The 26074-nt window shown below is 35.2% G+C and overlaps 1 protein-coding gene across 3 annotated transcripts in view; it reads right to left on the bottom strand.

The window, feature by feature from the left end:
• Positions 1 to 25694, bottom strand: part of LOC120627980 — a 102380-nt gene extending 76686 nt beyond the window's left edge. For 2 of the 3 annotated variants that reach the window (XM_039896130.1, XM_039896133.1), the window contains exons 1-2: positions 25465 to 25694; positions 8405 to 8428 (exon numbers count right to left, since the gene is read on the bottom strand). The gene's annotated coding sequence lies outside the window, so the exon portion shown is untranslated. The remainder of the gene's footprint in view (positions 1 to 8404; positions 8429 to 25464) is intronic. The other variant, XM_039896132.1, reaches the window with a different exon arrangement.
• Positions 25695 to 26074: the final 380 nt, after the last annotated feature.

Here is a 26074-nt window from a genome sequence, read left to right as displayed (position 1 = left end):
TTACCATCGAGATGATGTGGCACTGGCAGTCAGGGCCTAACTTTTAGTGGCATTAAAAAATCCTTGGAGTGTCCCATTTTATTTTTAGATGAATTGATGCTATAATCACCGTTTCTTCTAAAAACACCAACAAAAAAGAAGCACTCCAAAAAATAATTAAATTAATCAAGCATGCCATAAAAACGCGGCATTCCAAAGCTCAAGCCATAAGCTTTTAAAATAAAAAAAACTACACGTTCACGCCTAAATATGATCCCGGAAAGCATTCAAAAAACTTCGTGAGCTTAAAAAAGGAGAAATAAACGAACTGGAAAGATCACAACATCCCGATGGAGCTACGAGAAAAAACGAGTAAAATAAAAAAGTTAAAACATGAGGCACGCGATCGAGAATGGAACCTGCACTATTAACGTTCCAGACACACCCACCGGTTTCGAAAAAAAACTTACCCAGCCGCAGGCGAAAGCATTGAACCGTTGAAATATATTTATTCCAAAACTTAATTCTGTTTCTCTAGCTAGCTCGTTTGATTCATAATTGTATCCAAGTAATTGAAAGCTTACCAGAAAATGTATTTCATCATCTCATAATAACATCCCATTGCTGGGTAAAGGGTTTTGGAGCATAGACAAATAACACTGCTCCAATGCTGCTTTTTTTTTTTTATCCACTACAAGTTAGCCCTTGTCTGCAATCTCACCTGGTAAGTGATGATGTAGTCTAAGATGGCAGGCGGGCGAACCTGTTAGGGAGTATGGTAGTAATTCCACTAATCGGTTTATTCGCGACTTAGCGGCACGTATTTGTCGGTAGGGTGGTAATGGCCACGGCCAAAGCCTCCCCACCAGACCAGACCAGATAAAATTCAGAAATGATAAATTCCCGGGAATCGAACCCAGGACCTCCAACTTAAATTCACAGCGCTCACCGTTGCGCCAGAGAGATCGTCGTGGTTACTAAATACTAAAATTTCTATACGCCTACACACATATTAATTAGAAAACAAGGTAATGTCCGCAAAAAGGAATTCCTTTCTTCGAGCAGTGGAAATTATTTGTAATGAAATTAGAGAAAGTGTACCCTGCACGCTTCTGTCCATACCAATATGAAGGCTGACAAATCAATTGTTTTCACCGCATTACGTGAATGTTAACAGTAAAAGTGAGATGCGAACAGGCTGATCCCACCGTTTCAATTATATTAATATTATCCATACTACTTATAATAAACATTTCAACCCATATTCGCGATTCAAAAATCTAAAGACTACAATATAATATCATACTTAATGTCTGGCAATACTTCGTCCGCGTTTTTTTGAGTGTGTAAAATCCCTCATCTACCCTTTATTATTATTTATTTAAAAAAAGAAGAGATACGTGATTCTAAGTGAAAAGGGGGTAAGCTATTTCACGGTCTACAAATTATCCTATTTCCGTCTTCAGGATACAAGTTATCGCAAAATTTCACAGTAACAAGTGCTATTTTTTAAATCTTGCGGGTAACTTTTACAAGCTGCTTTCCCGGGATAAATGTTATCCTATAGCCATCTCCAGGATGCAAGCTATTTGTGTGTACCATTTTATCAAGCTTAGTTCAGCCGTTGAACCGAACTTTGGTTACAAACACACAATTATACACACTTTCGTATTTATTATATTATGGTTTTAAAACACAACACAATTTTCCGTTAAATTCTACCAGTCTCAGTCAGTGCTATCTGTAGCAGAATCACTGAAGTTTCTAATTTATCCGACCTTAAGTATCTCAGGGCAACTGTACAGCAAATAGGATTAATGTGTAATGTTTAGTACACAAATGATCAAAATGTGTGAATTTTGAACTAACTCGTCGAATGTTTGCTTAGGTTAATGACCTGTGATTGATACTACTGTGCGTTGCTCTAAGTCGCTATAAATGCCTAAAATGCACCGAATTATTAATTAAATGTATGTAGAATATACGAAGAATAGACGAAGCTAGACTGAAATAATCTACAATTTTAATGTGAGCAGCTGAAGATGATAAAAAGCACGAAATAATTTAACAAAAACAAGCGAGATCTCTCGAAATTTTGATTACATAGAAAGCATTTAACCAGACACTCGTGATTTCGCACAAAAAGTATCCAAAAACTGGCTATGCAGTAACTCCGATTGTATAACAGTTTCGATCGACGCAAAAAATGTATCATAACATCAACATAAATCAAGACATTTTTAACAGTTCGACTAACAAATATATCATTAGCGCAATGATACTTACTTATTTTTGTCATTAAGTCAATCAACATAACTTTATTAGCATAGCTTTTTTTTACAAAAAATATAAATTTCAAGTCAAGGCTACCTCGGGCATGGTGCTCTATTAACGATTCGCACCAACGAGTCTGTGCTAATTATTTTCTAAGAGCCAGTACATTCTATGTAATATATAATAGTCTATAAGCAACAAACATAACCAATAACCATAAATAGTAAACTTTAAAAAAACGTAAATTCCGGCGCTTTGACGTTTCCTTACCATTCTTACGTTATTTATGGAATTGATAACTACCTAAATTGATTCAAGCTTTGTTGTTATGTCGAAAACGGAAAGTCATTATTTAATGTATCTATGAAAATCTGAATGATTAACACCAACATATTCTTGAATATAATTTTTTCAAAGGTTTCATTATATATTTGCAGTAAGATAAGCTTCAGTAAATTATTACATTGTTAAAAAGCGCTAACAGCAATATGCCTAGTGTATTCTGAGGAATTTAATACATATTTATAATATTATAAATATTAAAATTGTTCCTTATTTGTAACATATGATCATTGATTTAAAATGTTACTATCAAAACCTTTTTGAATTTCGGTGATAGAGCATTCTGCAGGAGCTCGACTTCCTCCAAGCTCGAAACCTTTTAAATCAATTATCAATGACAAACGAGATTTTATCCCAGAAAAGCACCCGAAAGCCCCGCTCGTTTTCGAGGTGTTTAAAAATGCCTTTGTTATCTATGCGCACAGCTTAAACCTTTCAGCTATCTTGCCACCCCGAGGACATAACATGACACTTTTAAAAACCAAAAAAGACGTTCCGAAGGGAACATGATAAATAACAAATTAAAGTCAAAGTCAAAATCAAAGTCAAAAATATCTTTATTCAAGTAGGCCCACAGGTGGCACTTTTGATGCGTACATAAGAACCACACGGTAGTGAGATGATGGCGATAACCACATTCGTAAACTTAAAACTAAAGCTACGAGGGTTCCAAACGCGTCCTGGTCTAAGAAGAAGCCCACAACAAACTTAGCCGGGTGTTTTTTTTTTTTGTTATCACCATCTCACAATTAACTAATATAACATTTAATTATCACATTTTATTATTCCGCGATAATTATAGGTTGGCTTACTTACTTCTTTGGCTTAACAAGATAAAAATCTTTTCAAAAATTTTATCTTTCGCGTTATTCTACGTTTGCAGAAAAAACAACACTTACAATAGAAAAAAATATTAGTAACCTAATATTTTTTTCTATTTTTTAGTGTTTGTGTTGTTTGAATTATTGAAAGTCAACTGTCAAACCTTTTTAGAAAAACTAAAATGTTGACTATAGCTAACTTCATAGTGTCGGTTTTTGTAACGGTTTGCGCGCGCATCGCAAAAATTTACTCCACTCTACTCTCCCTAACGCGCCAAAAGAAGTATAACTTCAAAAGTTTAATTGCTTACTTACGTACTTACGGGGCATACAAAATCAATTATATTTTATAAACCAGTACTTACCTTGTATATAATTTCTTATTCATAAAATGTGTGCGCCAACAATATCACGCTTGACTACCTTATTAGTTCAACGATATAAACTTCCCGGCCTTCTGTACGAGTATCATATCAATTCATTCACATTGTTTTTTAGGATATCTCCGGTTGAGTAGCTTTTACCTTGCCTCAATGAAATAAATAAAGTGTCAGATAATGCAGGTAAATGGAAACAACCTGTATTGATTTATAAGTTTTTAAGTGCTTGCGGTAGGTGTGTTCGAGACATTGTCTTAAGTAAGGATAACGAGTCCTTCGACTTCGTTCCTTCGACTTTTTGATAAGGATTGCCAGAGTCGCAAGTTCAAATTATGTAGGTTCCGCAATTTTATTATATGCATTTTAAAAATTCATAAAACATAATAAGCTTAGTGTTACTTGTATATAGTGGACTTCAGCAAATTGACAACTTATTTTTAATCCAATAAGCGAATCTTAGAATAAGGTTAACAATGCCTTTGTGTTCGAATGAATTATCCACCACTAGGAATCGGGAACCGTACCATACCTAGCTGTAATATATGCAATAAGTTTTTACGATGTTATGCATTTCCCTTTCGAGAATATTAACAGTGAAAGAACGTTATTGCTTCCTGGCCATTGTACTAATTTCCTACGATCGGTAGCGGTGGGAAAAAAACAACCTATAAGTCGGCGGCAATACGAGTCTGAGATGCGATAATACAGACATAATTACCGCGGTATAAAAAAAAAGGGCTATTTAGAGCTTAAACATCTATTTTTAATGCCGTTATTGAAGGAACTACCTCGTTAGATTAGTTGTTAGCTTATTTACGAAATCGAAATACCTTTTGAAGTTATACTTATTTAAGTCGCTTGAGGGAAAAATTATAAGAGTATTTTTTACGATTCGCGCGTACACCGTCACAAAAATCCGACACCCTGAAGTTATCTATAGACAACAAAGTAAAAGTAAGGACATCTACGTATGTTTGCGTGAGAGCTGACAACTGTATTCAACTTATGCATTTATTTGTGATATTTAAATAAACTTTATTTAACTAGATAATGCGTTATGATAAACTTTCAATGTATTAAATTCCTTTTTTCTTTTATTAGTATCGTTTTTTTTACAAACGTAGAACAAGGCCAAAGATAAAACTTTGAAAAGATTACGTCTATCTACGTCAAAGAAGTAAAACTTCTAACGCGTGTACATAAGTAAATACACGTTTTTTTAGTCCATATTATGTAGAGCTTATTTTACTTGCAGCAGTTAGCTAGTAGGAAGTTAGTTCAATTGTCGGTTCAGATCAAAAATTATTAGATGGTTGTTGCTCTTTCGGGCCGAAAAGAAATCAAAAGGAGCCCGAAAGTTAATGGAAAGTACCTAAATTAGTATAAAAAAATTGAAATCGTTAAATCCCGCTTATATCTATATATTTAAGAAGTGTTAAGGTTCGTGCTCTATGTAACACTTCCTGAGGCTTATGTACAGCAAAGGGATTAGAATATGATGATGATGATAATTATTGAGAGGGTACTTCAGCTAAAGCTACAAAGGACAGACCGATGAACAGGCGGCCGAACATACGGTCAACCATCGGAAAGCTAGTAATGTATATAAATAATAGGAAAAGAGGTGGGTCACATTAGGCACGATGTGGGTAAATGACCTTTAAAAGATGGAAAAATTAGTCACCGATTAACCTAAAATCTTGTTTTCTTAAATCCGTATAATTGGTCGACACCAAGGCAAATGGCATTCAGCACTTATGTATGGACGACCGCTAATCTATTAACGTTTTAGCATTCGAGGTATGTCGGTTAATTACCGCATTAATGATAATCACGTTTACTAAACACGGCCTTGCTTGTTTTGAGAATTAGCATGGCTTCTATTTTTTAAGACGATGTTCTCCGACTAGATAACGTTAAAATACCTTTTTATATCCATTTTAAACACATAATAATACTATACATGAAAAAGTGTGCAATTTTGTCTGTTTTTTACGTATTTTCGGCCGATGCATTTTAATGAAATTTAGCACAGAGATAGCTCGTATCCCGAAGATGATTTCTATGGGATTTATAATAACATTTGTTTTGTAGTAAATGATCCGCTGACCGCAAGCGCTGAACTAATCTTAACGTAACCCTAACCGTAAACGGCGATAGATTTTATCCTGGAGACGGACATAGCTAATTTTTATTTATTAACGTTGGACTGCGATGTACACGTTTACAGCCACGAGCACAGCTAGCCAAACAATGCAAACACTTCTATATGATTGTGTTGTAGGTATATAATAATCTAAAATCGAAAGCAAAGAGGTTTCATTTCATTCGCATGTGCACACGCAATTTTTTTTTAAATATGCACACTGTTTTCGCCGTGGTTTATCTTAGATTATTTGCGCAAGTCTGTTTTATTCCATAGGGGAAGGCCTCAAAAAGGTAAGTAAACGTATATATAAAAATTATATAATGTTTATTATAACATCATAATACGTTGTATGCAGCTTTTATATTAAACGTGGCACTTCAATTAGCCGCAACTTACTATGTCGCCGCGTGAAAAAACTATTCCAACGTTATGTCTTGTATTCCTTATCCTAAGGTTGCCTGGCAGAGATCGCTACTAAGCGATAAGACCGCCTTTGTATACTGCTTCTGTCTGTGTTTTTTTCATTCTTCTTCTGTTTTTTTTTAACTTGTAGTGTGGAAATAAATAGTACCACGTTTGTAAATAAGAGCCATGGTTATCGACTCCGCACCCTTAATAATAAACCCCTGAATATTTAGTTATAGTGTTTTATCATGTTTTAACAGACAGCAGCATTCAAATAACAGCGTGAAAAAACAAGGCGTTTCTATTACAACGTTATGCTACGTTTATTAATGAGGCCTTAAGACAATTCGCGTCCTTTTGATAGGTATAAATACAGCTCGGGCAGAGTAGACTACATAAGGTTTCCACGATGTTTGCACATACCTACGCAATGTGCGGTTATCAGTGTCAACAAGGATTAGTTTTGTATCACGGAGTAGAGTTTTATAGTTGTAAACAGGCTTCAGCCATCAAGGTAAAGTAAAATAAAGTGTGTGTCAGCTCCGACGCACGACTGGAGTTAATTCCTTAAGTACGATTGTCGAAACATACACAAAAATATTTTATTTAGCTGAATAAAGATTAATACCATATGAAAGGGTTAAAAATCCTGTGCAATTTATTCACACACGGCGGAAGTGTAACTTCTTAAAAGTAGCCTACGGGAGATTGAGGTGGATGTAGAGTATCAGAACTATTAGGATACATGTAATGTTTATTATTTAGTTTCCATGATAACAAGAATAGGAAAAAAATGTATAATGTTTTCTATCCCACTCTGTCCCATATATTTATGTGTTTGTTTCTTTACCTAGATAATATTCGGTTTCCTTGGTAACTTAAATAGGAAAAATAAGTTTATTAAACGAAAGCGACGTTGCATGTTTGCGCATCACAGTTGACGGGCATGCAACGTCGCAAAGCGAAAACGTAACGAGGTCATTCATCAGTAGATTTTACTCCTCACATTTTTCTCATACCGGGCACCTTATATATGAAAATCGATTCTTAAGGAGTAAACTCCAATATCTTTTCTCGAAATTTTGTAAACACGTATATTAAAACGTAATACCTATACCTAAAAATAAGCACTAAGCAGTTAAATCCTGCCGGTGGGCACTGGGCTTTGGCAACCCTAAGAGGAATTCGCTAAAGAACTTTCTCTAATGTTTATATTTCACACGTTTTCGACCAAACTTAGTACGACTTCACGCATGTTATGACATAATAATAAATTTGTGGGAACCGTCAACAGCAAAAGTGTGAAAAACGCTTACTATTTTATAACCATTCGTTGATTTAGCGGCGATAAAGCCAGATAATGAAGTAACAGACAACAATATATTTGATTTATGTGTTAAACAAGGTTATAATCTTGGGCCTACAAAAGTCGTTACTGCATTTGGGAAATTTTACAGGGCCGTGGTAAAACCGTTTAAACTGTACCTATAAAGTCAAAAGAACCTAATTCCCTTTGTCTTTTACCCTGAACCTACCCTGTTTCACGCCTAAATCAGTAAACAGATATCAATAACATTTCGCAGCGATGTACCTACATTACACCCTGGATGTAATATACTTTTTAGCCCGGGAAAACCGGTAGGGTTTGAATTGATTTTAATTTTTGTACCACATACGCCAACAGTGACATTGTGTATTTTTGTTTTTTTAGGCGATTATAATGCGGTTTTGCGCATAAAGTACCTACTAATAAGCCTAGGTCCTGGCTTACTTCACAGTTAGTTCATTTTATGGGGATACGGTTTTATGGCTAGATCACACAAGGGTAGAAGAGGATGCTGAGGGGTAGTCCTAGTAGGTATGATGATTGATGATGAATTAAGGTCGACCCTGATAGTCGAGCTTTATTAAAGTGACTTATGACTGATATAAAAACGTTTTAATTAGTTCAACATCCTGTTATCTGCTAATAAATAACTAACCTCGTGATCTCCGTATTAATAGGCATATAAATAAATGTCAAGTTACGTAATAATCACAAACAGTGTACAAACCAAACTGGATTCCGCCACGAGAACCTGGAAATAACAAAGTTAATTTAGTTTTTTAATCACGAAATCAGTAAACGAACGATAATGTAATATTAACCGAGGACAATCTAAATCCACCTAATTTATTAAACGATTATAAAGAAGATGAACTACTGGAACTCAAGGTTCACTTATGGAATTTACCGCCATCTTAGCGTAACCGACAAAAAACAAGTTGTGCGTTTAAGTGGTTTTTTTAAAAAAAAAATGGCAAGTTAAAATCACATTTATGTATGTCAAAATACCAAAAAAAACCTTCCCCGTATAATGTTTTTTAGTAGTAGAGCTGTTACAGAGCTCGTCCGGGGAAGTAGGTACTATCGATGTATATCTATACTATCTTTAAACGGAAATTTAGATTTTTCCATTAACATCAGTGTCATCTTTAACCACCTTATTCGCTGAGCACCTTGTTGTCAAACGCACTGTAATTTTCAGCCGATAAAATCGTAACTCCGGCTTCTCACTCGCTTTTTTCACGTATGTTAGGTGAACGTTACACGAATGCATTATGAAACTCCGTTCTAAAATATAGTAGTTTGATTTCATCCAAAAATGGAGTCCGTTATTTTAATCAAAATATAATACTTTTTACTTAATTAATTCACAACGCAAATAGCGCAATAATTATTCTTGATTAATATTCCACCCCAAGTTTACAGTTTTTTAAAAGTTAACATAAGTTATTTATGAAACTGCAGTGTAAAATTATATGTTTCTAGACACATCGTTTTTAACTGCGTTGTTTTTTTAAGCAAATTTTAGTACTTAAAGTATTACATGAATATCATTTCATATCATATTAAGTCAAGTAATGATAGTGTGAGAAGATTTAACTTTCACCGTCTGATAAACACGATCGTGTTTAAAAGAAAACACGCATGATTTAATAAGAATAATTAGCTCTATTGTCATTTGTGAGATTTTAGGTACTATTATTTATAATATTGATAAGCATACTTAAGTTTATAAGATATAGTTAAACAAATATTGAATTGGCGGATAGAAACCTGAATGTTGTATCATTTAAACTTAGAGTTCTTACTTAAAAAGCGATTATATGCTATTAAAGAATATTTATGTGACATTCTATAGAAACTTGGACATATATTTATTAATAGATTTGTGATTTCTATATCTATATTGTTATTATTATTTGATTGAAATACTTGATTAGAATTTAATTGAAAGAGCATTGTTAAGACACGGTTTTTAAGAAATTAAATTTGCATGCCAATATATGGCGATTGTAGTACTATTATACTCGTACTATTGTACCCACCAACTATGTAACTCAATCTGTAAATAAAGAAATTGAAATTGAAACTACGCAAGTACCTACAGATGTGAAATTTCTTGTATATCGACATCAAAATATTACAGGGGTTTCAATAGAAATCAACCGTTTTCCGTATGTACTTGTAATATAAGTAAATAGTATAACGTGAAATATAAATTGACCTATTCATTTTAGTCATAAATTCGATATTTGTTTTACGAAATTTCCGTTCCACACTAAGAGCACTGTCCGATATATAACTTAGAAGTAACAACGCATTTGAACTGTAAATCAAATAATTTCATCCCTTCGTAGCCTTTTTTTTATGTAAACTGAAGACACATCCACTTTAGCGCCAATATAAATTTACATTGAAGCCCTTAACACTAGGCTATACCGCTTCGACAGAGGCATAGACAAAGGCATATAAGATAGCTAGCTATAACCAATAAATAAATGAGGTGACCAGGTTCAAATAAAAATGGTATGCACTTATCTCCTTGTAGCAATAACAAAAGCGGTATGGTTTGGCAAATGGTTGCAATTTTATTATTTCTTTATCATTTGGAGCGCGACAAAATGGTCGCTTGGAGATTTTCCGCTTTAAGCAGCAGTTTATTGCACTCAATGCATGCAGAAAAGCATTGCCTATCTCGAAATTGAATATTAGAAATAAGTGAGTTTTACAGTAAATGAAATATCCTAACCATTCTAAGGTTTCGGCAGGCCTTTCGAAGTTGAGGTAGTTAAACGATTTCTGTTATTTAACAGCGTGGTGGATCTATGCTAAATCTTCTGCTACGCCTGTCTCAAATCTGTCGTGAGATAACGTAATCACCCCGCGGATTATTTGTGTGAATTATGAATAGACCCTAATGCTTTAACATATTACCTACATACTTATTCGCAATTTGACCTGTTGTTTTTTTTATTCAAATGGTTTAAAAAGTAAATAATTAACCCCAGCTGACCTTTTATAATAAACAACGTAAATTTTGAAATAAACAAAGATTTTTCAAACTGTTTTGAAATAATCTGCATAGTGTAAAAAGAGTCCAATTTATAATAAACAGATATCATTGTAATAAGTTCTAAATACATAATTTCGCTGTTAGGCAAATTCCGTGTTGTTTTTGCAATGTGTAAAGGCCTTGATAAGTTTTATGAAATGTTTAATGTGATGAGTTCATCGTTACGTTATGTAAATGAAGCAAAGGTTATAAAGATGTCACTTCTCGCAATACATAAATATTTCGGTAAGAGTTATATTAGGTTGTTAGCAATATATTTCAAGTTTCAAATTGTTTCTAGGGTTCCGTGCCCAAAGGGTGAAACGGGACACTCTCAAAATTAAGAATATACTACGACTAATATTGAAGCATAAAATACCACTCCAGTTATTTCTCAAACAAAGGGTTGACACTTTATACCAACTCACAGTTAAAATTAGTCATTTTACCTCTAATGTTCTAAGCATTACCGCGTAACCATAAAATGGAAAAACGAGAAAAGTGTGTGAGCTAGCAACATTACGCGGGTGTAAACTGAAGTACGCGGTTTTTACTGCTTTTGGACACAATGCATACAATATGAATGAGTATTCTGCATGTTCTTAATTCTGTGTGGACACTATTATTAGGGTTTCGCTTTCCCTGCGTTTAACTGTCATTCCGTCTGTCACCAGGTTGTATCTCATGAACCTATTAGTGATATAAGGTAACATTTTTACAGATGATGTATGTCTGTTTCTGTAAAAACAGAATAAAATAAATATTTAAGGGACTTGATTTTTGTGCCGTTTTTTATTAATAATGCAAATGGTACGGAAGCATTCGTGCGCGAGTCCGAATCGCACTTGGCCGTTTCATAATGGCGCATGTTGTCAAAATGTATGGTATCAGGTAATACTTATTGTATGCATGGCAATATTTACTTTTTATGGTTGTGGCCAACTTTTGTTTTATGCACATATTATCTTTTAGTCTCGTAACATTGATCTTACCTGATATGTTTATCTCCTTAAAGATCGGTTGCAATGCAACTTGTTTACGCAATTTGTTTTACAATGTACTTTTATGTGTCCTTAAACTGAAAATAATATCACTTTGTGTATATTTAAACTTGGTATTTTGATAACTGAAGTACGGCTAACACGCACGAGACATTTTTCTCCCCGGGGAAAGGACACAAATTGTATCTTCTCGCACAGTTTTATCAACTCTCCGTGCATTGCCGCACAAGTGGAAATAATATCCAAATAATATACGTGTTATAATAAACGGGGTTAAAATCTTCTCCGAAATCTGTCACTTGGTATCCACCAGGGAAGTAGGAACACAATTTATTCTCTAATTAATTAATTTTAGGGGAACAAAGTTAGCTCGTATCAAAATATTTTAAGTTCCAAAAATATATTCGTGTCGATACCTAATTTAAAGGAAAAATTAAAAGTGCTGTAGATAATAAATTTTATCGTCGGGTTTTGATCTTTTTTACGCAGGTAGGTACATAACATATGTCCATTTAAAGGCACCAGGTTTTTATGCAGACGTTTTCGTACTTTAAATTGAAAATTCTGTATAGTTTTGAATGTCACAGACTCGAAATCTACAATTTAAAATTCAACAACATACTTCCCTACCCACCCGGCATCACGGTTATCATGTAAATCGTCAGAAGCCAACAAAACAAAGAAAAAAATGAGGTTTTATTTGACAAAACACCCGGTTTTACCGGATGGGCGAGACTATAATATCTACTTAAAATTCCGCAAACGTCCGTCCGTCTGTCTGTCAACGTGCGATGAAACTTTTACTTAAGCGCCAAATTGGGAAGGCTTAATGATTTTTTAATGCACTATCATTTGCCTCCGGGGTATTCCGTTTTAACATTGTACCTAATTGATGTGTTTAATCTTCCTTTTCACTGTAGTCAAATGAAATCATAATCATGAATGGGCAAAAGCCTAGAACAGTCCACTGCTGGACCAAGCGCCTCTTCCAAAAGAGGGTTTGATCGATAATCACCATGCTGGGTGGTGGCTAGATGGTAGTAGTAGCACAGAGAATGCTGCTGAGCGTTCTCCGTCATATTCCCTTAGTCGCCTCGTACGACACCTGCGAGATGCGGATCAACCCTGGTCACGATATGTTTTTTCTAGAGGTCGATTGTCGTAGAATCAACTCAATCAAAATCTATCCAATCAAAAATGTTGGCAAATTTCGTAGTGCTTTCGTAGTGCTATTTTCATTTTCTTACTTTTCAATGTAGATAAGGTATCCAAATTGTATAAGCCATGTGAAGATTTTGGATAAGAGTCACTAATATATCAACTATGGGCCTCAAAAGAAGGCTCAGAGTCCCTCAGCGGGCGATGGAGAGAGCTATGCGCGGAGAATCTCTACGTGATAAAATCAGCAATTTGGAGATCCGTAGAAGAACCAGAGTTACCGACATAGCTCAACGAGTCGCGAAGCTGAAGTGGCACATAGTCCGGAGTAGGGATGGGCGTTGGGGTCCCAAGGTGCTGGAACGGCAGCCCCGCACATGCAGTGGTAAGCAAGCAAGTGGTAAACGCAGCGTTGATCGACCCCCGACCAGGTGGACGGACGACATTAAGCGTGTCGCAGATAGCCGCTGAATTCAAGGGGCACAAAACCGTGGAATTTGGAACTTCCTACGAAAGACCTATGTCCAGCAGTGGACGTCTATCGGTTGATATGATGATATGCCAAGTTTCGTATATTAATAAATACCTTAATTATTGTGGCTCGAATGCAAATTTGAGCGACAGCACAATAAATTCAGCCAATAGCAACGACTGCTAGATTCACATAGTATTAGCGATTGTAACGTAGATTATATTTATTTGTATTTTATTTGGGGCTTTTCTTAACCACAAAACATGCAAGTCACATGCTCTTTGATCAAGAAAAGGGGCGCAGTTTAACAACCGGATATTAGTAGTTTTGATAGACACCTATCGTCCAATGTAATAGACATTATTGGATCTTAAGATTATGTACTCATTATCGGCAAAAGATGCACGGATGTAGATACCGATTGATATAACATTCGAGAATATGAGGCAGCTTTCTCAAAAATATAAAAGTGGTCAAACGCCAGCATAGAAGGAGTCGCAAGTAGCTTGCTGAGGTTATTGTTCGGTTACGCTAAATATAGAATTGCCATAGGGCTTACGTTACGCCACCATAGACACTTATCTATGCTGAGCCTATGTTGGCTCCTATAGAACTAACATAGGTTTATGTCCCTGTAATATGAAGAATACCATACATATATCTTGATTCGAAAGAATACCATATATATATATCATTTATTTCAAGTAAACACTGGCACTGGCCTTTAATAAACAGTGGCTTTCCTAACGTCAAAGGTTGTCTGGAAAAGATCGCTTTGCACGCTTTATTTTCTATTCTAAGTTTCTTCTGTATATGTGTTTACTTTGTATATAATGTTTGTGTGCTACTTTGTATATAATGTTTGCGTGCTTTTTGGAACGTCAATTCTTTATATTTGTTGTCCTTCGGAAGGCAGTTTTTATAGAAGTCAGTAAGAAACACAGCAGTTGATCTTTTCCAGCATTAACACTTTACAATTTAAACCTTTGCAAGTGGTAAAACATTATATAAAATCTATTGTATATAATTTCAGTGTCACGTTTATCCGGGATAAACTCCGAAAATACAGAACCGATTTTAACAAAGTTTTTTATGTTTTGTTCCTACTTAAGAGATACGATAGTTTATATCTCAATTTATAATTGCAATTGTATTTTATTGCGATTTATTTGCTCAGTAGGTACTAAGTAAATAAATAAATATACTACGACAATACACAAATCGCCATCTAGCCCCAAAGCGTAGCTTGTGTTATGGGTACTAAGATGATGAATATTTTTATGAATAATATAGGTACATAAATTCTTATAATATACAGATATACACCCAACACTGAAAAACATTTATGTTCATCACATAAACATTTTCGAGCTGGACTCAGAAAGCAGGGTCGCTGCCCACTGCTAATAATTGAAAGAAATTCAAGAAAATTGCAGTGTTTCCTTGTATTTCGTGGCCGGGTCTGCGGAATAATATAAAGTGGAAATGCGCCGTATGGCGAACAATCATTAAAATTTGTAATTTAACTGACGTTGGTGAAAAGTACCTACCTTTGCGAACTCTCTGAGGCACGGAGGTGCCATTTTTCTAACTCCAGGGGTTATTATCAAATTCTTTACAGAAAAACGGAAGACCTATTGTTGTACCAATTTGCGAATCGAAACTAAGACATGATTTACTTCACACTTACTAGACAAACGTGTAAGTGTGTTTATTAAAATGGTTCTACCTTCGTCACTGCACTTTGATAACTAAAAGGATTTTTTTCCCCCTTTCAACCTTCTAAGGCCTCAAACCTTTTAACATATGTTTAGACATATGTTAAAATGTTTGAGGCCCATGATTTACATGTCAATAAAAGTTTGGGCAATTAAATATCTCTTGACTTTACTATGCAGGGAAACATCAACATGCAACTGTCTCATAGAAGAAACCAACTCGCACAAAAGCACGTAATTTTGTTCATCAAATAAAAACTTTGCTTACTCACTATGCGACAGAATGAGAGGCGTGCATAAAGCACCCGCACCACGGTAGAACGAAAAAACCGTAAACGTCCCATCAAATAAACTAACTCGTACAAAAGCAATCTTAGAACCAATCAGTCTTCAGCCCATTGCGCTTTGCGGCATTCGAAAGTTGCCGATGTGCTATAATTGCTGCTATTGACGTATCTTCGATGGGTTTCTTGTACATTCTTATGTAACGCACTGATCAATTCGTGGAACGGAGAATTTCTGCGCCTGAAGGCAAATATTATTCAAACTTCTGAGGCGAAACGGCCTTAGATCTTTTAATCAATATGATAATATTCAATACTTATTAATGCGAAAGTGTGTGTTCGCTGGTCTTTCTTTCACGCAGCAGCATTCGCATTTTCAACATTAGGGACATACCAAAGCCGCCGATACGCCGACACAGCCCGGTAACTTAATGTCGGCGGCTTCATTTTGTGACTAACTAGTCGGCGACATGTCGTTAATATGTCGAGGGCTTAGCCGCAAAATGCCTTAAGCGTTTACTGGTGTTTTACAGGATATATAACATCCTACATTAGTCTCCTGGATGCAAACTATCTCTGTGCAATTTGTACACAATTTTTTTTTTATAGTTCTAAAGTAATTTTTGCATATGTAGGTACATATTAATTCGCAATAAAGAAACCACAGTAGGGGCTAGGTTTGAAGGAAGTTCCTTGAGTATTAGGATCGCCTGTAATTAAGAACCCCTCTCTATTTTTAAGTTGGTTAAAATGCATAAAATCGGATGTAGTCGCGAGACTTGTATACTAGTAGGTCGAGGTAGGTACTTACCAAAATAAACTTATGCTAATTTTGCGGAGGCTTCGTGGCCACATCATGGAACACGATTTTGTCATTAGACGGGCGCGAAAACAATCGAGAATGGCGGCTTAAAATGCGTTACTAAATGTAAATTACATGATGCTGATAATAATGTAGCTAATGCGTATTAAAATGTATCTACGGGAATTTAACTAAAGGATTAAGGATTCACGCAAATTATGTTACTTAAGATTCAAACGAAAATAATACGATAGACTGGCGCAGTGGGCAGCGAATGCCGTGGGTTCTCAACTGGAAAATGTTTGCGTGATAAACATGAATGTTTTTCAGTGTCTGGGTGTTTATCTGTATATAATAAATATTTATTTATATTATTCATAAAAAAATATTCATCAGTCATCTTAGTAGGTACCCATAACACAAGCTACGCTTACTTTGGGGCTAGATGGTGATGCGTGTATGGTCGTAGTATATTTATTTATTAATTCTTTATAAAAAAATCAAAAAAATAGTAAAAACAACATGGCTCTTGCTTTGATAAGGGCTGTAAATATGTATATAATAGCCGTTCTCCACGTAGCTGAGTCCAATACGACCACTTAGTTCCCCCTGGATAAAATTGTAACCTATGTTACTACTGGATGGTAAGGACAAAAGGAATGTCTTCTCAGGTCCACCGGAAGCATCAGAAAAATAAACCTACATTGTTCAGTTTTTGCATTTCGATTAAAGTACCTATTTGTTATGTATATCAATATGTTTTAGAGCAATTTTCTACGATTATTTTTTATGGATTATTTCAATATCTTATAAGCTATTCAATCAATCAGAGATGGTATTGCCCTTTTTGAGTCGTAAACGGTGTAACTATTAGACTTTGTTTTATAAATATATATATTATATCGCGGTGGTCACGATATATTTCTGTTTTGAGATTAAGGATGACCTACTAACGCAGCCTGATAACGTTAAGAAAGTAAAATTCCAACCAGAGATAAACTGATATCAATGATTCGGAACTCGTCTTTCTTTATCTTTTATATCGCCGAATCGAAAATTAACCTGTTTCATTATTTCATACAGTTATAAAACAACAGCTTTAAAGTGACGAGATACTACAAATCAACATTATAAAAATCATAACTTAACTAATTAAAAAAAAAATTAACATCAGCAAGCTTGGTTATAAAATTAAAAGGTACAAATTTCCATAAATAAAGGGTTAAAAGCGTCGCAATCTCTAAGATGTTTTTTAGTATAGATAAAATACAATGGTACGACGTATTTTACGGCCACCAATTTGAGTGGAACTAACACGAAAAAAGTTAAAAAACCTTACACAATACAATCACTTCCGCGTTGGGTTCGGCTAACGTTTTCATTATTGCAAAACTCCATGCACCTCACTTGCATGAAATTACGTAAGTGATGTTACAATATATTACTTTTTCTATGAGGTTTAATTGGTACAATATTATAAAACTTCCGTCGAGCGCAGTGTCTTCGACCAGGTATGCATAAAACTGGCATAAATAAAATGGAAAAATTCCCCTCCCATTCGAGTCATATAAAATAATTTGGGTAGCCAGTGCTTTTGTGCATGTATGAAGTGCACGCCACTGGTCGACTGCATTCTTCTTGGATGTTTTGATGATGATGGGTTTAATAATAGTCTATGTTTCTCTATGTTCTGTCAACTAACTCTATGACAAAATCAAGTTGATTGGCAGCTTAATTAGAGCGTAAAGGAAGGACAAACAGACACTCTATCGCATTTACAATATGAGTTAAGTTAGGTTAGGATGACTTTTTCTTAAAAGTTAACTTTGACGTCAGTCCTAGTAGTAGATTAAGGTACTTAAATGATGGTACCTTAATCAAACTCAATCATTCAACTTTTTCTAAACGTCCAAAAGAAATCTAATGTATATTACGAACTAATTTAAAAACCCACGCAAATTACCGATAAAATATTATATTTCAAATCCAATTGTAATATAAGCCGAACATTGTAATGTATTGCCGGCAAGACGTTTTTATTTATGGCCATGATAATTCCTTGTAACTCTAACTGCATTATGAGGTAAACAAATTACAAGGAATCCGTGTTATATTCAGTTGTAATAAGGTTTAAATTCGGAAGATTTGTTATAAGAATGAAAAGAGACGACTCCAAAAGAAATGTATCAGAGACAATTACCACAGGCATGGGTGGGTGGTCTTCGACATCTAGAATTTCTTTCTGCAATAAATAAACGACTAAATGTTGTTCATTGTGAACTACAGTGGTTGTAATTGGCTAGCTGTACCCCGCGGTTTCACCCGCTTTAACTATAGAATTAAATTAAATTATAGTGTTTAAGTCATGGGTGTTATATTAACTTTTGTAATTTATGTGTGTTTTGATAAATTAAAATATCGGTTGCTTCAACAGTGAAAGAAAACATCGTGAGGAAACCTGCATGCCTGAGAGTTCTCCATAAAGTTCTCAAAGGTGTGTGGTGTCCACCAATCCGCACTGGGCCAGCGTGGTGGACTACGGCCACGTGATGAATAGTCTAAGTAAGTTGCGTTCTAACCTTTTAGAGTTATATAGCAGTTTCATTTGATCTACAACGATCAGACCAGAGAAAATTCAGAATTTGCACCTGTGGGGCATCGAACCCGAGACCACCTCCTTAAATTCATAGCGCTTACCGTTGCGCCACGGAGGTCGTCACCTGATGGTACGTGGAAAACCATCGCCTATAAACAGAGCAACACTTCACAGGGCATGCAAGGAGCAAGTCCAGCAACATGTCGCCCTGTGTCCCTCAATTTGAAGCGTAGATGTCAAAGTCAAAGTCAAATATTTTTAATTCAAATAGGCACATATATGGCACTTTTGATGCGTACATACGTAGATGTTAAGCCTGCCTGTAATCAGTGGCGTGCAATTCATACATACACAAAAGCACTGCCTACCCTAAAATTTTTGTGTAACTCATATATACGAAGGATTGTTCCATTCCATGGCACCTTACTTCTTTATGCATACCCTGGTCAAAAATCCTGTGCACGCTACTGCCTGTAATGACACCGGCAACCAAGCACTTCAGATTAGAACACAGCCTTGCAACAATGCTTAGCGGCAGGTATAAGCATGGCGATACTACTTCCCCGGACAAGCTCTGTCACAAAAAGCTCTTCACAAAAAGTTACTAGTAGTACTACACGAATAGTTAGTAAATCAAATTATCAATTAAGAAACATAAGCGCTTGTAGTGTTTTTGCAACACAATTGCACTTTCTTTCGCATGCTATGCCCGTCGCAATCCATCAAGCACAAATTGCTCGATCAATCTTCATTCGAATTGAAATGAGGAAATATGTTTCATGCATACAACTGATAAATTGCTTTAATCGGCACATATTTTAAATTTACTTCTCGGAAAATTAACTTTCTATTGAAAAAATATGTTCAATAGCGACTGAGAATGTTTCTTTTACAGCAGTCAAAAGTACCTGAGTTGGCAAAAGAGACTTCAATTTGATATCTCAAGCACTTTGTGAGAAAAAGGTCATATCAAAGTCAAAGGTCAGATATGCACACATTATAATAGGAAGTTTAGCAAAAGGATAGTACTACTTATTTCAATCTGATATCTGAAGATTTCAGATTAGATTAATTATTGACTTTGGACGTAAAAATGCGAAAGATCGGGTGATGTCACTGTAACTCGTGTAACTATCCTAGAACATATTTCTTTAAAAATAAGCACTTTGTGAGAAAAAAGTTCCTTGACCCCTGGACCGACAGGCAAAAATCTTAACAGCCTTATCAATAAGGCTGTCAGTTGAATTGTCTACATCAATATTCCAACGTTAAACAAAGTTTTGAATAAGGTCCTTATTGGCTTTGGTGTGGAAACAGGCCTCTTTAATAAGAGTGGGATTAAGAGCTTAGACCCACCACGTGGCTCCAATGAGGACTTGCGGGTTTTAACGAATATTATCACATAATAATTACCGAGACTGACGGTTTACCATGCGCCCCGAATCATGGGGATTGACTACGGCTCCATTAGAACCACGAGGTTGTTACAAGTTTTCTATATTTATCTATTTGGATAAACAGCACCCTTACATACTCGACTTTGTTGTTTGTTTGTTCCATTTTTAAACCTTAACTACACAACCGATTTATATTTGCACATAAAACTTGCACACTAGAGATGGGATAGGATATTGTTTATCCCGGGAAAACTAAAAATTAAGGTATATTTTTTGAAAATCCGTTAGAAACGCGGCTTAAGATAACAGCTTGTTAACGTGGAAGGCCAATGGTAACATGGAAGCGGAAGTGAAGGCTTCTAACTTATCTGTGACAACGGTTAAGTCTGCAGCTCGGGATAGATCCGGATGGAAAAAAGTAGTCTCGGCCCTATGCAGCACCAGGTGTTGATGGACTCAAAGAAGAAGAAGAAGAAAGATAGTTACAAAGCTTTCAAATTTACAGTAGAATGTGTCAAATTTAATGACTGAAAGAAGTTTAAACAATGATATGGTCCGATACCGTTGATGTCTTTTGTATAGCCGCTCTGGCGTCGCTTGATCGGTGATGGCCGAATCATCTCTTTCGTTTATTTACGCCCGAAGTTCAGTTGTCAGATTGAATTCAGTATTGCCATCCTTATTTAGATTCGGTAATAATATCGGTTAGGACTTCGGCTTCACTTTCTTTTCTTTCTTCACTTCAACGGTGAATGAAAACATCGTGAGGAAAAAGTAAGCCGGAGAGTACTCCATAATGTTCTCAATGAAGAGTGCAGATCCACCGATAGGACTACGGCCTACACCCTTTTCTCTGAGTGAACCCCGTGCCCTGTAGTGTGCTTTATTAGTTTCCGGTAAGCTATTTCTCAAAATATATTGTTATTATTCTATTTGGAAAACATTTAATATTAACACAAGTATTGTTACGAATTATATAAAGCAAAATAAAACTATTAAAGCAATTCTTTCAAAAAAAAATTTTTTTTTATTATTATTATTTATTTTATCTGAAGATTTCGGATACGATTAATTATTACCTTTGGATATAATATATGAAAGATCGGGTGATGTCACTGTAACTCGTGTAACTATCCTAGTACCTGCTTTGAACACGGATTAATGAACGAAATGTAAATATTGTTTTTTTTTTATCTGATAGCCTGATTCCCGAAGGAGTTATAAAGCTATTTAATATCCCGTTAAATGAGCCGAATATCCTAATCCATAGGTACCAATATAATAAATGCAGTGTGTCAGTTTATTTGTGATTGTGTGATACCTCTTTGATCTTTACGAACGACTTACGAATCTAGAAAAATAAACAGAGCATCTTCCTTTGTTTCATAATGTGACAATTGAGATGTGCATTAAAATTCCGGATGCGTGATTTATTGCTTTGTTGAACAAACAAGCGAACGATTTGTATTCTTCTATTGGTATTATTTATTGATGGCATACTATTGTGAACGAATTTGCACAATGTCTCAATCATAACAATGTTTGTTTCATAACATTTTAATTCACTGCAAATAAAACGCATTCCGAGCGTTGCGGTCTTACTAGCAGTGGAGGTGGGGCAATTTGGGAATTCATAATTTCTGAACTGGTCTGGTCTAGCTTCTGGTCAATTATCAGTCACCCTACTAGCCAAAACGTAATTCCAAGCGATTTAGCGTTCCGTTACGATTCCGCGTAAAAACCGCTTAGCGATATGGGTAGTACCATACTACTGACAGTTTTCCCTCATCACTCACGAGAGCCTGCAGACCAGAAAAAAATAAATAAAAAAAACAAAATCGATGAGTACTTATGAACCTTTGTGTAATCATCATCAACGCATTGCTGGCCCATTACAGGGCACGAGTCTCAGAATGAGAAGGATAAAGGCCCGTATGCCACTGGCGTTACGATAGCGTTGGTGGCCCACCACGGTGGCCAAATGCTCACTTCACACGCCTTTGACAACATTATATATATATATTATACGTATATATATATATATATATATATTTATATATTTTTTATTATAAATATTATGTGCACGAAATGTTTTTTATCAGTGTCCCATTTGAATTGTTACTCTTTTATTTTATGCTCGTATTTAATCATATTATTTTATTCATTTAATTTTTTTTTTGTTCTTAGTTTTTTAATTAATTTGGTATGGTAATATATTATGGTAATATAAAATAGTACTACATTCTTCAAATTGTTTTGATGGTCTGAATTAAATTTTAAACGTTGCCTGCACCGGATATAGTACTGTTTTCTTCTTTGTGTAGTTGTAAAAGAATAAGTAACTGAACCATTTGTCTGCATACTGCATAAGCTAGTTTAAATTATTGTTTTTAAATGTAAAGCTGTAGGTGAATCGTCCGGGAGGTATACAATGGGTTCCCCGGAAGTCTAAAAAAGCCAACAAGAGGGACATGCCGTGGTAGTACGTCCTGCCCAAGGGTTGGAGGTAGAAATAAAGCTTTTTCACCACGCCGAGAAAAAGGTACACCAAAGAAAAAAATTAATAGAGAACTCAGGCATGTCGATTTTCTCATAATGTTTTCGCCAAAAAAAAGGTGAACTAAAGAAAAAAAAAAGAGAACTCAGGCATTCCGATTTTCTCACAATGTTTTTATTCACCGTTAAAGGAAGCAGTTATTTAATTGTCTTAAAACGCACATTAACTCCGGAAAGTAAGAAGTGCGTGTGTGGGATCGAAGCCAGTACTCCCAGAAAATAAAGATAAAGTCTTACCCACAAGGCTATAGACTACTGGCAAAATGTTATCGTCTTGTCATGCCAACGGTTGAATGGTTCTCTGATAAAATCTAATCTAAATGGCAATATGACCTGGAACCATCGTAAAAATGTTGTATGAACATTGTGTGACTAGGTAGGTAAATACTAGGTATGCATGTGATAACAGATTACAGAAACTTCACTTAGGTAATTTCTTATGAGAATAATCAATAATTGTATAGTATCATCACTATACGTACCTACCTAAAATATAAATTAAAAATCCGCCGGTTTCAAATTTTGAATTAATAAAATTCATAATTCAAATTCAAAAATGTTTTATTCATTAAGACCTTATCACAGGCACTTATGAAGCATTCATACATTTAACACATACATTTACAACATTAAATGTTACACTAGGTAATGTTAGTGATGGTGATAACTGCATTCGTTCACTTAGCACTAAAGCTAGGAGGGTTCCAAACCTTAATTATTTTAAGTATATAATATTAAAATGATGCTCGTATTTTCTTGCAGTTATATACACAATTAAGTTAATATCTTGAAAAATGATTTATATGAAACTTGCGACTATACTAAGTTGATAAATAAATAAATAAATTACCAGTTCCTTACTTTGTTTCAAACATTGCCTGACATGCTCCTACGTCTATAGATAAGTTGACGTACCTCAATGTAATCAAATTAAAAAAGAAATAGTTTTGGGAAATTACGTAGACAAAACGTGTAGATATTTACATACACCTATAAAATTGTGTAAATAACTCTCTCAAAAGCCAAATTGGGGCTTAACAATTATTAATTGTAAAGTCAACATCTCCTGAGAATTCTCAGCTGTCCGCTGGGTTTGGTGTGAAGTAAAAAGATCGAAAAGTTATAAATTGCACGGTTCAGATTATCCTGTTTTACGCGCAAATTATAGCAAATTACAGAATTAAAGCGGTGATAGCTCAGTGGGTAGGATTTCGACTTCAGTTTCGGGGGGCCGAGTTCGAATTCCAGCTCGCACCTCTGCGTTTTAAACAATTCAAATATCACTTGCTCCAACGGTGAAAGAAAACATAGTGAGGAAACCTGCATGCCTGAGAATTCTCCATAATGTTCTCAAAAGTGTGTGGAGTCCACCAAACCGCACTGGGCCGTCGTGGTGGACTACAGCCTCAACCCCTTCTCATAGTGGGTTAAGACCCGTGCCCTGTAGTGGACCGGTGTTGGGTTGATATGATGATAATGATGATTATTGCAAATTAAGTTAAATGTTCATTGTATATCATGAAATTCCGCAAAGTAACGCCTGCTTGTACCCAGTACCTACTGGTTAATTATGTACCGACTAAAAGGTAGGACTAAAAGGTACCGACCAACAGTTATTGCATTGCATCGGCATTCGAGCAGATAAGTTATATCACTAATTAGCCTTATGCTGAGATGCAATGCAATACACATGTGAGCAATTATGTAAGGACCTATCTAATATGTAGCCTACCTACATATTATAGACAGATACTTACATAATTGTATGGATGTATTTACATACACCTACCTAACTGCCAAAGGTGTCCTCGTTTGTTAGTTATTTTGACTAAGGATCCAGAGTTATTTCCAGAGTTTTATTCTAAAATCTTTAGGTACTTAGTAGGTACCTTAAGATGTTTTTCTGTTAGAAGATTCTCAGTGCGAGTCGGGGGTTGCGACATAAGCGTCGTTGAGTTGTACTTACCAGGCCTACAAGTTACAATATATGTACCTAATTAATGAAAAAGTCTTACCAATTAGTGTCTAAATACGTATTAATAGTAAAAAACTCACCTATCATGCAATATTTAATGTGTGAAAGTGAGTTTGTATGTGAATAAAAACGTGTACAGGTACCTACATTAATAGTCAAATCTTCTACTTCTTTTTTTCTCATGATACCTAATGGAACATTATACATTCGTGCAGAAAGCAGAAATATTTTGTCAATGTCAACATGAGCGAAAATTATGAATTGTCAAATCGAATCTTCTTTATTTTCTTATAAATGACATTATACGTGCACAAATATTTTGCCAACGACAACTTCAGGTAAAATATACCTACTGCTGGATTTTTATTTTTCGTAGGTATTTTGTGCGTGCGACTTCAGCCAATTAATCAAGAACAACTATAAAAAAATTCGCACCATAGTGAAATACCTACATGATAGGTACAATCGTATAAATAACAAACTACCGCCTAAGTGCAAAATTCAAATTTTGAAAGTTTCCGTTAGGTTGGTCAAGTTTTAAGTAATTAGAATAGTTTTTAGTATCAAAGTGAAGTAATGACTTCAGAAAAAGGATGATTGTTAGCCAAAATTACTTTATCGTGCCTTATAAAAATATTAACTAACCCATTAGGTATATCGAAAGCTGCCTTTCACATAATCCGGTACTTTATTGAGAAATTCGCTTGACGTTCCGTTTACATGCGATTTAAATAACTCAATCTCCCGATACAAAGCCGTTCGGCCAAAACACTTACCGATCGATCCGTTAAAAGCACGCAACAAAATCCTGTAAAGCACAAATTTTAAAAACACTTTTCTGTTAAAGAAACTTTTGGAAGGCCACTGTTCGATAAAAAGCAAACTTTTCGCTCGAAAAGTTAGTTTTAAGAAAGTAAAAGTTGAAATAGACACTATTAATATATCACAAATTAGTTTATTAGTTTGTAAGATGTAGTGTTGTACACACGTCAATTTCTCGCGACAGTCGGCGGTTCACTGGAGGAAGAGAAGTGAACGACACGTCACTAGCTGCGCCCGCGCCGAGCTCACCTTTACTTGAGGTAGTACGACCCTGCAATCTTGAGACTTTAAGAAAGTATAAATGTTGTCGCACCTGATAGTATCAATAAGATGAAATGCCACCCCTAAAAGTAAAAAAAATCTGCAACTAAATAGTAGGCCCCTTTATACAGGTAATTTACATAAGCTTCAAAGCAGGCACCTGTCTCAAATAAATCTGTAATAGTAATGAAAATAAATTATTTTAAATAGCGACACTGGCATGATGCTCCGCACGAAATAAGCGTACAGTATTATAGAAAGCTTAATTTAATTCCATTAGTCATAGCTGCTGCTACTTTAAAA

This window comes from Pararge aegeria, chromosome 12 (genome assembly GCF_905163445.1).
Source record: "Pararge aegeria chromosome 12, ilParAegt1.1, whole genome shotgun sequence".
Lineage (NCBI taxonomy): Eukaryota > Metazoa > Arthropoda > Insecta > Lepidoptera > Nymphalidae > Pararge > Pararge aegeria.
This window is presented reverse-complemented; position numbering and strand designations above follow the sequence as displayed.